Source organism: Carassius carassius, chromosome 47 (assembly GCF_963082965.1).
Source record: "Carassius carassius chromosome 47, fCarCar2.1, whole genome shotgun sequence".
NCBI lineage: Eukaryota > Metazoa > Chordata > Actinopteri > Cypriniformes > Cyprinidae > Carassius > Carassius carassius.
In genome coordinates this window covers 13,323,593-13,339,040 of record NC_081801.1, presented here as the reverse complement: position 1 = coordinate 13,339,040, position 15,448 = coordinate 13,323,593, and positions in this window count along the sequence as shown.

The following is a 15,448-nucleotide window of genomic DNA, read 5'->3' as shown; positions in this document are numbered from 1 at the left end:
TGTCTCAGGTTTTTTTTTTTTTTGGTCCATACTATGGAAGTCAATGGGCAACAAAACTGTTACCAACATTTTTCAAAATATCTTCTTTTGTGTTCCAAAGAAGAAAGAAAGTCATTCAGGTTTAGAATGACATAAGGGTGGGTAAATGGCAGAATTTTATTTAAAAAAAATTTTTTTTACTGCAGTGCAAACCTGAAAATACTGGATCATGAGCTGTTTGTGTGTAAACACAGTACTGCACTTCACTCTGAAACATGCAGCGAATATTTATTTGATCAAATCCCAGCTAATATGATTTGATAATCACTAATATATATTGCAATATTGTTTTTCATTTCAATTAATCATATTGCCCTAGTTGTTGGATCCCCACTATAATCTGTTAACTGCTGAGACAGGATCAACGAGTCAGTTAAACTTAAGAATGAATCATTGGGAAAAGAGTCATAAATTAATAATTCAGAAACGTTATTGACTGGATTGACTGATTCACTGAAAAGATTCACAGTTTAGACACGAACCTTCACAAATGGACCACTCATTCATTTTACTGTAACTCAGCATTCATTGCAACTACACTCTCCCTTTAAGGAACATTTCCAAAGATTTGTACAGCATCTTGCAATTCAGGTCACAAAGCATTGGCAGGGTCAGAGGTGAAGCAGGGCCAATAAGATCCCATTAGATTTATGGGAGGGGGGTAACAATCAAGACAGCAAAGGAGGGAGATGGGTATCGCAACATTAAAGAGCTCATGGTTAGTGATGCCTCTGGCTCCTGTCCCGAACTCCAGCCTCTGATATGACGGAAGAGAAAATGGGCGAGTGAGCCAAAGGAAGAGGAAGAAAGAGAGATTTACAGCGCTGGAGCCTCTCCTGTATTCAGTAAGTGTAGCCATGCAGTAAACACACCGCACCAAGTCATTAATCAGAGCCGCTGCTGCTGTCTATGCCATATCACCTGCACTGCTTCATTACGCATTAAAGACGCTGTGTCGGTGAGCGTCCTTAATGCGTGTACATGGATGAATGACAAAAAAACAGAAACATAAAAGTGAAGGCTGACAGATGGAAAGAACAATGGTGTTGATCATGTGACAAAGGACATGATCGGGTTTTGCAATAGGGGACTGAATGAAAGACGAAAAGCAATTATGAGAAAGAGAGGGTGAGAGTGTGAGAGAGAAAAGAAAACAATGCATAACGTATGATCCTGCCTCTCACTTTAAATCTAGATGTAATTATGCATTTTATAGATTATCTACAGCCAGTTAAAAGATCTGTGCTTAATGCTGCCATGGGGAAAATTAATCATCATGAATCATATTTCCCTTTAGAGGGATTCCTTCTCTGAGAGGCAATTCTGTAGCGGACCGCCGTAAAAAAAAGAACACCGGATCAGCATGCCTGAGCCTAATCGAGCGCTACAAACTCAATACAAGCAGAGAGAGAGCTGAGAAAGCACAGGTGGTAATTAAGTATCAGAAGAATCAATTCCTCATTTCAGAATAATTATGGCCACGTGATGTGGTGTCGGACTGATTGGCTTGATTTACTGGTGTAATGGTTTTCCACTAGCACAAAGGCCTGCATACCTCCATAATTCACTGATAAGGGGAAAATATGATATTTGGTTCAACGCTCAAATATAGGCATTCACTTTGAAGCTGTGCATAATTGGATACCTTGTATTTTAGAGTATCAATATCCTTTATGCCATGTCCTGTGCCTTTTTAACGCTCCAAGCTTTCCATTGAAAACCTGTATTTACATACCGTAAAATCGGTATTTATAGTGATGAATCAGAGGTTTGAGAGATGAAATTGCTGAACGACCTTTGAAAGTGATGAAAGTCATTCATGTTGTTCACAAAAACGTTATTTTTACCCTTCTTCCTCGTCTGAGGACTCAAGAGTTGCACACTTTGTCGGGGTCAGGAAGTGTGCTGGGGTCAAATTCTTCATCGGCACCTGACAGATATGCTACCACCACCTCCTCCTCTTCCTCCTCATCATCAGTTTTCTTTTTCTCCTGTGTGGCCAGTTTCCTAGTATGATTCTTTTTTTCATTTTCCTGTTAACACTATAGAAAATATTTTGAATAATGTAAAAAAAAAAAAAAAACAGTCTAGATTCCTTATGACTTTTATTGTCATTTTTGTACAACGGAATACAATGGAAACCGAAACAGTTTAGTTACCAACTTTCTTCAAGATTTCGTCTTTTATGTTCCACAGATAAAAGAAAGTGATACATGCTTGGAACGATCTTTTGGTGGGTGACTGATGACAGACAGTAAATTTTGAAGTGGACTATCCTTTAAATTTTGAAGACATAGTAACATCTAACCCTAAAAGCTGCATATTAGTATCTTATTGTAGTAATCTTGTAAAATGTGTAATGTTAAGGAACGTCTATGTACTGTTTAGGGGCAAATAAGGTGCAAAAATGTCCTTTTGAAGGTACTGCCCAGTGCAGTGGTGGAGGAAGTACTTAAGTTTAGTACTTAAGTAAAAGTACAACTACCCTGCAAAATATATACTTAAATAAAAGTATAATTACTACATCAACATCTTACTTAAGTAAAAGTCCATACTTTTAAATTTACTTTAAAGTATTTTTTTTAAAGTAAAAGTACAATCAGTTGTCTCGATGTCTGGGCTGTTCAATTGTAACAATCACAAACAATATCTATTGTGTACTGGAAAGAGTTGTTGTGCAATACTGACACTGTAAAAATCTGGTTATTTACTTATTACTCATTAAATAATAATTAAGCTAAGCCAATTATGACATAAAATTTATTTTATTTTTACTATACTGTTAAGAGCAGTAAAAAAACCTCAAAAGTACACAGGTGAGTGTTATTCTGAACACTTTAATCAAATTTGTATGACCAGTTTATTCTGCTCAACAACAGTTGCTTTAGTCCTTTACCTTGGCCTGCATGGGGAAAACGTAGCTAAAACTGCATTTGAGGCTTATACTCCATTGATTACAGAGAATCCAAAAGCATTAGGCTAATAATGTATAACACATTAGAATGAGAAAAAAATAAGCACCAAACAAAATTTGACAAGGGTGAGTGCTTCTCTTAAAACATGCAAGTAATATTGCTATTTAAAACTCTGATCAACCTAACATTAACAGGACAAAAAAAACAGAACCTATGTGAAAAACAATGAAGTCAATATAAAGGCAGATGTTACGATTGATGAGCAGAAGAAACTTCTGTCAAAAACATTAAAAATAGTAATGTGTCCAAACTTTTGGCCTGTACTGTATATATATATATATATATATATATATATATATATATATGTTTGCAAATTCTAAAAAATGCCACGATATTGACAAAAAACAACTGTCATAGTGCAAAATTGTTCACAATGGAATCAAACCAAGATATAGTTTTGCCTGCATGCTTACTTGTGAATGTCAACTAAATACCCAATGTTGAATGGTAAAGAACCTAGGGGCCGACGCCGTATAAAAAGTTTGAAAATTTTTTCATCGAGTCAAAACAAACAGCTATTTTAGCCAACTACGAATGTACAGATATAGCAGTATTTTGCTCATCTCCAAAAATGTAACGTACTAGCAAGCTATCATCCCTGCTGTGCTAATAACCAGCTAAAGAAGTTGCCCTGTTAGGGTACCACTAACTTACGTCAAACAAATATTATACTGGTGTGATATTTTTGTTATGTTGACACCACGAGTTCTTTGACCAATCAGATCTCCGATCTGTTTCAACGTGCATTGGCCAGCAACGCCAAAACGTCAGTCGACCAAAATTTTTTTTATGCAAGATTCGGAAGGATGTAACGACACGCATTTTAATAATGTAGTGGAGTACAAAGTACAGATAATTGCTGAAAAATCTACTTGAGTAAAAGTATAAGTATGCATTATTTTTTTTACTTAAGTAAAGTATAGATACGTAAAAATTTACTTTAGTACAGTAACGAAGTACAAATATTTTGTTACATTCCACCACTGGCCCAGTGACATCTGTATTAACCAAACTTTAAATAACAAAACTGAGCATCTGAAGGGGTTCAGCAAGAGCTGAGCAACTGACATTGAGAATGCTAATAAATAGATCTCTCTAGGTACTTGTGGCCATTAGAGGTACTTAACATCCCGTTTAATGGATACTATCTCCTTAAAATATGAGAGCTCTTTGATCATTTATAACCAAAGAGTGTCCTTTTCCTCCAGTGAAAATGAAAGAATCGATTCCAGCCCTGTCTTTGTTCATTAAAAGTTTCAAAAGCCTAACAACTCAGACCTTGGGCCGGTCACAACCAGCTTTTCCGACTGGGCTGCTCCACCGCCAGACTGACTTTGCTGTGCCCTCAGGCAAACTTCTCAATCCTGGTACAGTCTGTGGGGTACGGCCTGACCCCGCATTCTGACACTTTGTCCATTGGTTTAAGACAGAGAAAACAAATACCTGTGGCCAAACGGTTTTCTACCTGGTTTCTTTCACAAAACACCATAAATCTACATCCACACGGTGTAAATTCACAGGTTCAGGCTGAATTGTCTGTGCTCCTTCTAACACGCCCCCACATCTATGACATGATGTGGGATTATTTGCATAATGCCGCCCCAATTTTTATTTTCGCTTTTGTCGCGGCCGCCATGTTATGGAGAAGCTGTGTGTTTTGGGTGAAAGCGAAATGACTTTGTTTGGCCTTTCCAAAAGAGAACACAGCAAGAAACCAGTGGTTCAACACTGTTCCAAAACAGTTCAACCCAAATATTCAGATATGTGCAGCGTATTTTGCAGAAGATCAGGACTGTTTCCTCTGGGAGTAGCCTACAATGCCAGTGTCTGTTTCTATAAACTGGGGCAGTTTAAGTCATTATATTCAGTAATCATGTCCCCACCGGATGCAACAATTGCTACACCATATCACGTTCATTATCGCAGATGTATCGTCTTCGATAATGAACATGAAATTGCGTAGCTTGTCAGTGATCTACGGCTCTGTCTATTAAAAGCTTCTCCATCTGAAAGCAGGTGATGGAGATTTAACACTAATCAGGGAACAGGCTTTACTGACTAGATGAGCGTGGTCATCGCATGCGATATATCGCCCAGCCCTACTCTGAAGGGTCCATCTATTTTGTCAAACGTCTCAAGAGGAGCACCAAAAGAAGTGAAACTGAGGAAATGAAGCTGCACTGCTATCTGTTGCAGCACATGCTGTCAAAAGGGCGATTCAGTAGCTCTCTAAATTAATTTGGACCACGTGTAATGATGGACAGATCGACCAAGGAATGAGTGAATGCTAAAAGAGCGCTGAGATTCATTGTTAGGGTAGTGATGAATAGTCACACGTTCTTGGACAGACTGCTGAATTGATCAGATGACAAACGAGAGGAGAGCAGCAGCTGCATTTCCATATGGATGCGCAGAGCTCAATCCCCCAGCGAGGACAGGCAGAGAGAGACGGGACACATGACAGCTGCCATCCTGTGAATTATGCGTTATCTACGGGAGCGAAAGGCCAGAGACTGAGGGGCATCTCACCCTCTGACTTCTTATGACAGGAATTCCTCATTTCAAACCACAAACCATTTTATGGTTCTTTCAAATCCTCAAATTTGCTTTGATTCACAAGCATAACTGGCTCTCATCATTAACATCCAGCGTGTTAGAGCTTTCAAGATGATTTTGAGCTAAGGTTGACGTACCTCTTTATGCTGTTTGTTCACTTCCCTTCGAGCTGCTTTCTCCTTCAGTCTTTTCTCCCTTTGAAAACTAAAGAGAAACAGAAACAACTTAATAAATAGGTGCTCAGGCACTCAGATTTGGTCATGGCACAGTCTCATTAACATGTCAAACAGCCAGGGGTGGAAATGATTACACAGACTCAGGGAAAAGAAAGCACAATTTAACTTCAGTGCTCTGCATTTCTTTTGGAGAGAGAATGAATAGGGCTTGATGTTTATCTTGTGTCACTTTCCAAAATGAAGGGCGACTGGACTGCCAGACACAACTATACATATTACTAGTGACTCACAGATGTTTGGGAGACAGGGAATATTTAGAGGTTGAGGGTTGTACGGAAATCAGAGCGCTGAGAGTGTAATAAAACCAATGTCAAGTGCATTTCATTGGCTTTTCATTACTCTAAATGTCAAACGACGCTAAATGTGGAAACGTATCCATGGCTTCACTTGGATACACCATTGAACAAATATCAGTGCCACAAAATCAAAGTCATTGACAGTGGTGGTTTGCCATTAAATATTTCCATTAAAGATTTTTTTAAGATGGAGAACTCTTTTATCAAAACACTTCATTTCAAATAACTTCACCATGGGTTTGAGCAGATATTACAATGCTTGCCATGGCTGTTCCTGGTTGCTCTTATAAAATGCAAAAGTGATCATTTATTTATAAACATTTCCAGTGTTTCTTCCGGTGTTATTTTAGTTCCAAGTGACATCTCTTTTTCTTTTTTGCTTTTAGTTTTAGTTAATTATAATAGTTCTTTCAATTCTTTAATAAATTAAAAAGCTATAATTAATAACGTTTAAGTGTGATCCTGACCAGAGCATATCTGAAAAATCCAGAAACACTCTTCTATCTAAACAACTCTATAAATAGGTTATTATCCTCCCACAGATCCGCAAGAACACCGTGGTACTGTATGAAACTACCTACTTATTAAAAAAATAATAATAATAAAAGGCAGAGGTTTGATATTAATGGCTTATGAGGTCTAAGGTCTAAGCGTACTTTTAAAGTTAAAGTTTACTGACACTTCTTGATCACACAGAGTTTCTGACTTGGCACGAATCACATATGCAGCAAAACCCATCGGTTTTAAAGAAACAGAAAAACTCTTTTGCATTATGTTAGTCTCTGTAACTCTCAGGGTTCAACTACAAATGCTGTTCTGCTGGAGTAATAAAGACTCTATGAGAGAATATGAAGCACAAAGGCACCAGCAAGCCTAGTTTGTCTGATTAATGAGCATGTGCATGTATCTGATGGATTACTGGGTAGCTGCCTCTCAAAGTCTCTGACAGCACAAAATACAAAATCAAAATAGATTAGGATGGTTAGGCTTTTCACAGGAACGTTCACAGACACAAGGCAATTTTTTTCTGCATTGTGCTTTTCAGAGAAAAAAGGGGAAAAAAGAGTTTTTACTGTATGCCTTTCTGCATGTCAGCACTTGACAACAGAGGCAGGAGAGACTGTCACCAGCATGTTTTTATTATAGTTTTAGCTTGGGTGAGAAGTGAAATATATAAAATCTACCTTCCTGGGTTAACATGGACAACGAACACTATGTTTACAAAAAAAGTTAAAACTAGGGCCAAATATTCAAACTGATAGCTCATTAAATCAACAAGAATTAAGTTTGTAAAACAATTAATTTCAACAACTTGATGTATTTCTGAGCAATATAGATTATTCGATTAGATAAAAAATGGCTGTTACATACTAGAATAGAGCTGACCTGAATGAGAGTGGGCTGAATAGCTGTTGGCTATTGGAGAACATTATCATATAACATGCAAAGTGTAAGTGATTCACAGAAGAACAGGAACATTGTTTCAGAGATTATGTAAAAAAATTTGATGAATAAAATACCATGCAAAAAAAAAAGATGATACATCTGATTTTACATTGACTTTAATGTTTGCTTTTCAATGGACAACTCATCTGCTTAAATGCTTGGTAAAAACCCAGCCATGACACATCTGCATGTTCACCATTCTCTGATGTAGGTTAATAGTCACATGACATGCAGGAAAACAATTCGAATATTTATTTTTTTATTTTTAGCAAGTGTTATATTTTTAGTGTTTTGATTTGAAAACTTATTTACTTTCATTTTACATGATAAAATAATTTTTTGTAAAACACTGAATCTTTTTTGAGTTAGCATTTTATTTAGATTTTTTTTTGTTAGCTTAACATCTTTATGATTTAATTACAGTTTAGAAAAACCTGTTCTAATGGTTAGCAGACATATTTAAACATTAAAGAGTTCAGCTCCTGCCATTCCGGTACACTATCATTATATAAAAAAAAGTGGAAAACAGCAAAAATCTACTAAAAACTAACTTTAGGTTTAACTGGAGGTCACCAAAACAGGACATAAATAACATGGTGCTCATCTGCTCTGTGTCCAGTTATAGAAATAGATCCCATTACTTCTGTGCCTTCTCACTGAGCTACACACTCCCAGGGATCGATTTCAAAATAAATAAATAAATAAGCTGAAAACAGCATCAGACACAAAACTAGGGATGCACTTCGCCAAACTTGACTCTTAACAAGAAAAAACTCTGTGCTGGAATGATGCAAATAGTGTGATTTTGCTGGAAAGCAATCCTTTGAAAAAGCTTGTTCAATACACAAAACTACAGAAATAAGTCAGAGGCCCAATCTCAGCACTCATGCCTGGAGCTTCAAGCCACGCTGCCTGCACAGGCATCTCAGATATTTCGATTTGCCCAGACCTGCAGGAGCACCAGCCACAGGGCCAGAGTGTCTTTTCGATTGCCCACTGCCTTCAGCTTCTTCAATATTACTTTAATATGAACACCTGGAGGTGAGCACAATAAATTAAGGGATTCAAAGAAGCCTTCAGATTCAAGGAGGAGCTATATGGACTTTGCATGAACCAGGAGGATGGAAAATATGATTGTACAATCAATCTCACCCAATGTTTCTCCTTGATTTTATGACAGTACTCAATATTGTCGAACTTGTCGAATGAATCTCAGTAATGTGCATTTTCTTTGCATCTGTGAATTTGGATTCCTTGTGTTTCTTATTCTTGGCCTTAGCATCTGTGCCCTAAAAAAAAGAGGAAACTATAACTATAAAAGCTGCATTTTCTTTTTAATGTCTTTACTGTATTGTTTGGTCAATTTAAAGATGCATTATTCCTTAAAATACTACAGTATACTTATAGTAATTTTTTTATTAATCAATTTTAATAATAACATTCAAATATATCATTGTATTAACACAAATGACAGCCCTTTTTTTGACAAAGTAGCTGTATGGAAAGTTTTGAAATTGTTTTAATATTATTTTAAAATGATATATCTGACTGTACTGCAGTTCTTGATTGTAGAGCCTCAAGACACATCAGGCAATTTTGACATCAGTCTTTCATAAACTTGCCAGGCTTGCACAGGAGTCATGTGTCTCAAAGGCATATTAAAAGAAGTGTTACATAATTTAGCATGTCTTCATATCTGCAGGCCAATTAAAATAATGCGCTTTAAATGCAAAGTGCAAAGAACTCGAATAGAAGCCCTTCTAAATCACAGTGCAATGGGTCACAACAGCCGAGATGTTAAGAAGAAGATGGTTGTGAAAAAAACATTTTTCCCACAGTTACAAAGATAAGCTGCATTAATTATTTTCCACGTTTCAGGTTGAGGATAAAACTGAAGTTTGTAATTTGTATTCAAACCTTTTTATACATTGTTTGTGATTCTGTATTCTTAATTAAAGTCCTGCGTTATGTTAAAATAGATGAAAATGATGCATTCAGGAATGTCCTTTTTCTGCATGGCAAAATGTGACAATGGGATCATTCTGTAATACAGCCAAAAGTATGCAGACATTTTGTTTTAATTAATAGTGTGGGCAATTTCAGTCCCACTTATTACTAGCAGGTGCATAAAATCAAACATACAGCCATGAAATTGCCTTAGGCAACCATTTATATTGAATTGGGACCCTTTGTCTGCTAATAATTCCTGTGTTCACAAAGCGCAGCCCATCAGAAATGTGCAATAACTGTAATTACACCAGATCTGTGTTTCATTATTTACCTTGTCATCATCCTGGCTCTCTTCATTGATATTGAACACATCTTTATGCGTGACAGTCAGTAGGTCCAGATCTTCCTGGCTGTCTTCAATCTTCGCATTAAAGCCACAAAGCAGAGCTGCCGGCTTTAATGACTCCTCCTCATCCTCTTCCTCAGACTGTGAGGACTGAGACTTGGGCTTTAAAACTCTTCAGCTCATCTTTAGACACGTGTCCCACAGCACCACTGTCATCCTGCGCCACTCCACTCTTCTGTTGCTGGGCCTTGTTGAAGAAACGGACCTGCAGCGCCATCGCCAAACCCAGTAACCTGACAGTGATGAGATCACACAGCTTGAATGATCAAATGCATTTTTAAAAACCCATTTTTATAACCCATTTTTGCCACATTTATAAAGAGAGTTGCAAACAAAAAGTTTATTAAAAATAAAATGATTTATAAAAAAATATATATTCTATAATATATAAAATGTACATTTATAAAACGTAAAATATTTTTAAATTAACAGGTATATGCTGTTTTAAAGGAAAGTGACTGTTCAAATATGATGATAAATATAATTGCTGAATATATAGTGACAGTTACATTTTATTTACATACATTTGCAGACAGGATTGTTTTTTAAGGCTTATAAAACCTAAAACATTTATATAATATTTGACTATTTTTTTATATTAATAAACACAAATTTTCAATAAAAGATAACTGTTCATATATGATCTTAAATATGACTTGCTGAATATACAGATACATATAGATATAGTCCTCATGAGCGTGTTCAAAGTGGATTCACATATCACACACAAACACATTTCCACAGAGGGCTGCTGGTACTGGGCATTACTTCATAGCATCCACTCACATGGCATATTCTGGGAGTTTGAGCTGGAAAGCATCAAAGACGTCTTTGTTCTTCATCAGATAGACTGAGCGGAGCTAGGAAACAAAATACTGCCGTTGAGAGGAGGGGGAAAAAAGAGAAGAGGCATTACGGGTAATTATGGGTAATATCTGAAAACTGATAAACACATTAGTGAGAGTGCACAAGCAGACGTTTCATGGAGCAATTTGCCCGATTACATTTCATGCAGTTCTTCTCTATATAATGAAACTCGCAAAGCTCAGCCCTGAGCGTGAGGCAGACAATCAGATTATCCTAAAAGCATGGATCAGCTCTACAATATAAGATCAGCCGTTAGTGTTTGAGACGAGGTGTGACAGTATGCACAGGCAGTCAGGTCTCCTCTGGCCTCACCCTCTGTGCTCGTTCCTTCTGCTCTTTCTCCTGTGTCAGGAAGGCCTCCAACTTCTTCTGGATGCACACCAACTTCTCTGGGTTCACCCTGAGAACAAATGAATACAAATGATTAAAGCAATGGTCTTGTTTACACCTAATATTAACATCTGTCAAGTGGTCAGTGCTGGTGTAAACAGGGTCCAGTGTAATTGTGATTGGGTGAAAACTTAATAGTGCTGTCAAATCGATTAATCACATCCAAAATAAAAGTTTGTGTTTACATAATATATGTGTGTACTGTGTATATGTATATGTATATGTAACCCTGGACCACAAAACCTTACGTCTTAAGTGTCAATTTTTGGAAGTTGTAATTTATACATCATCTGAAAGCTAAATAAATAAGTTTTCCATTGATGTAAGGCTTGGACAGTAGGACAATATTTGGCCAAGATACAACTATTTGAAAATTTGGAATCTGAGGGTGCAAGAAAATCTAAATACTGAGAAAAGCGCCTTTGAATTTGTCCAAATGAATTCTTAGAAATGCATATTACTCATAAAAAATTAAGTTTTGATATATTTACTGTAGGAAATATATTTACTGTACAATATATATATATATATATATATATATATATATATATATATTTCGTAATTAAGAATGTATGTGTGTGTATTCAGAAATAAATATAAATATACAAAGTACACACATATATTATGTAAATTAGCTTTTTTGGATTCGATTAAATCGCGATGAATCCATTTAACAGCACTAAAAGTTAAACGGTAAAAAAAAGAGCTTATTAAAATATAAAGTTGATTAACTATTTAAAAAATTGTAAAATAAATTTTTAAAATAAAGCACACTTACACATTCAAAAAATATTACAAAAGTTCTAAAACTAATAAATTATAAAATTATAAAATTATTTATATTATTTACATTTTATTTTGCATTATTTTATATTATTATATTTTATATGATTTAAAATGTAAAATGTTTAATAGAAATTTTAATTAAAATCATTACATACTGCTTTGAAAAAAAGGTTGCAGAATATAAAGTAAATATATATAACTTGCTTCAAATAAAAGTGTCTTATTATGGAACATTAACTACATGAATAAAAGTATTGGCACACCTGACCAGTACACCAACAGGTATTTATACAGACATTAAAATGGGCCCCCCTTCGCAGCTTTAACAGCTTCCACTCTTCTGGGAAAGCGTTCCACAAGACTGTGGCATTGATATTTGTAAATGTAGCTACAAATGCAACTAAATTGTCTGAGCAGTCTAGTTAAATAGGGACATTTCTGTGAATACAATAACACTGACTAACAGCAAACATAAAATCAGACCGGTGGAGACTGTGACTGCAGTTGCATTCTCATAGCAGCTATCGCTGATCATAATGATCTCACATGATCACATGCATCTTTCATTCTCAGCATGCATGTGGCTTCCTTCATTATTCACAAAGACCACACACAATCTCTGCTAAACACCGATGAGCAAGCACTCAAAGACGCCATGTCACACACTAAGGCACTGACGAAACTACACTTTATTTCTAAGCTCATCTTATTTTCACCGCAAAACTGACTGTATGCAGTCACACAGGAAAGGAGAGATGCACTTACTTGATTTGGTTAATGGGAATTTTTTCTCTTGAAGCTGTGCAATCATGCCCTTCTCCTCCAAGGGCAATAGGACAAGAAGAGCTTCACCTCCCTCCTTATAGCTGAAGAGAAAGAGAAAGAGAAAGAGAGAATGTGTCTGTTCAAGGAATATTTCACTTAGTCAGGATTAGAATGAGATGATGGTGAGTGCATGAAGTCAGAATTTAAATTTTTAGGTGAACTATTCCTTTAAGGTCACACTAGGTGGTCTGCTGCAATACAGGCCTCTCACACAAATGTTTCTCTTTTTTTAAATGCTTAGCTCTATGAGTGTTCATGTTAAAGCTCATGAGCTTTCTGCAGAGGGTGGTGATCTACGAAGGGGAGTCACTGAGAATATCGATTTCACACCAAAAAGACAAGAGTAACACAAAGAAAAGAGAGTGAAGCTGGCAGCTGGGTGGACGGCAGGTGTGTGCTGTCTTGCTCGAAGTATTGAGAAACTAGACGTGTTTCTGTAGCTATCCAGTGCCTAACACTTGACCTCAAGGTGAGACAGTAACAAGTCAAACCATAGTCCAAAAATGGAAAAACTCAATAGCTGATGTTAATCCAAACTTTTGGCCAAAAACGTTCTTATGCCAGACCTGTACAGCAGCACACTGACAACAAATGTGTACATTTTTACTTTAATGTGCTATTCATATTTGATTTGACCCTTGGTGTCACTTACAAAAACTAACCACTTGATTTCTATAGTCAAATGGTATATCCTTCAAATGGTAATCAATATGCCAATAAAACATGGTTACTACACTTTTACTACAATAAAACCATGGTTAATTTTTGTAATGGGTAACTTAATTATGTCCATTTTGGGTTACCTTTTTTATAAGGCCAATACCAAGAAATTTGATTTAAAAAAAATCTCACTCAGAACAGTTATAGAACATAATAAATATAATATCATATGAAAAAAAGAGGCATCACAGCTTAGAGGGAACAATGAAATACAATGTAAATATTGTTTCCATATGTATTAAATACATGGAAGTGATCAAATCTGCCATCTAGTGTTACAGATAAAACATTCTTGTGCAAATGTCAAATTCCTGTTAAGGTTTTCACAATGCTTTTTGAAAAAATTAACCATTACTGAATACAGAATACAACAGTTGAGCACTGTTACCTGGCTGTTCTGCCAACTCTGTGGATGTCTGTCAAACTGCAGCACCCAGTTCACTGCAGGGAAGTCCTACAACGTTACAACGTTTTTGCCCATTAAAGCATTAAAGCTTGAGCACCTGCCCCTTTGCCCTTTGGTGCCCAAAGTGCCCTTTTTTTGGAAGGATTTCAACAATGGCGTTGAGTGTGTCAGTGAAACCCATGTCCAGAATTCTGTTGGCTTCATCAAGTAATGCCACGGAAGAGGAAGTACACCATGTTATTTAAAACAACTGGCTGAATAAGAAAAGTAAACACATATGAACCACCGTTCAAAAGTCTGGGGTCAGTAAAATTCTTTTCACTGACAAATTCTGACAAAAATGTACCGTGATTTCCACAAAAATACTAAGATACAGAACAACTGCTTTCAGAATTGCTAATAAGGATTTCTGATTGATCATGAGACACTTAAGACTGGATTAATGATGCTGAAAATTCTGCTTTGTCATCACATTAATAAATGACCATTTAAAATATATCAAAATAGAAAACAGCCATTTGTAATACTTCACAATATTACTGTTTCGGTGTATTTTGGATCAAATAAATGCAGACTTTTTTTCAAAAACAAAACAAAATCTAAATCTCACTGACCCTAAACTTATGAACAGCAGTGTCTAAAACATTTGCTAGCACCATCCTACCTAGCATGTGCAGATTTGAAACATGAAAGGTGGTTAGCAAACGTGCAGATAATGATATTAGTCTGATGGATCTTTTCCAAGTCATCTTTCAGATCCTGCAGACATTGAAAAAGAATAACAGATTATTACACAATAAAAAGCCTTGCCAAAAAAAAAAAAAAAAAAAAATTATGCAAGAACCATACTAATCACTAAAGACTAGAGAGACAAGTGCCGCTCTGTTGTAAGAAATCTTAAAGATTCCTAAATGCATCTACTTTCGGAAGGCCAAATAAAGTACTTTTGCTTTCGTCTAGATACACACAGCATCTCTCTGACATGGCTGCTTTTATTGAAACCATGCCTTCTTTCTTTGCGGGAACATTTGGGCGGCATTTAGCAAATATTTCCACATAGTGATGTAGACATGTGGGGGTGTGTTTGAATGAGCCGTTATAGGGGGAGTGGCAGAGTCTTAACTTTGATAAAGAATATCTCTTTGGATTTGATACTTCAGTCTTTGCGACTTTACACATCTTCTTCATGCCCCAAGAGCTTGTAACACTACAAAGAGAAAGGAAAAATTAACATTGCATCATTGGACCCTTTTAAGTAATATTTTATACATTCTACACTTATAGTGATAAAGGGGTAGCAGAGTTTATGTTATAACATTTATGTTTATATTTTATTTACACTATGAAATGATGGTCTAATGGTCCACTGACAGAAATGTTTGCATTTTTCCTATGAATGTTGTTGCTAATCTGATTTTAAAAGATAGCAAAAATAAAAAAAAATATTATTGAAAATATTTTTTTTTGTAGCAAAAGTGGCATTTTGTATATAAAAAATTTTATGAACAGGACTAATATTAGCAAAAAAAAAAACAGACTTTTTGTTCCCT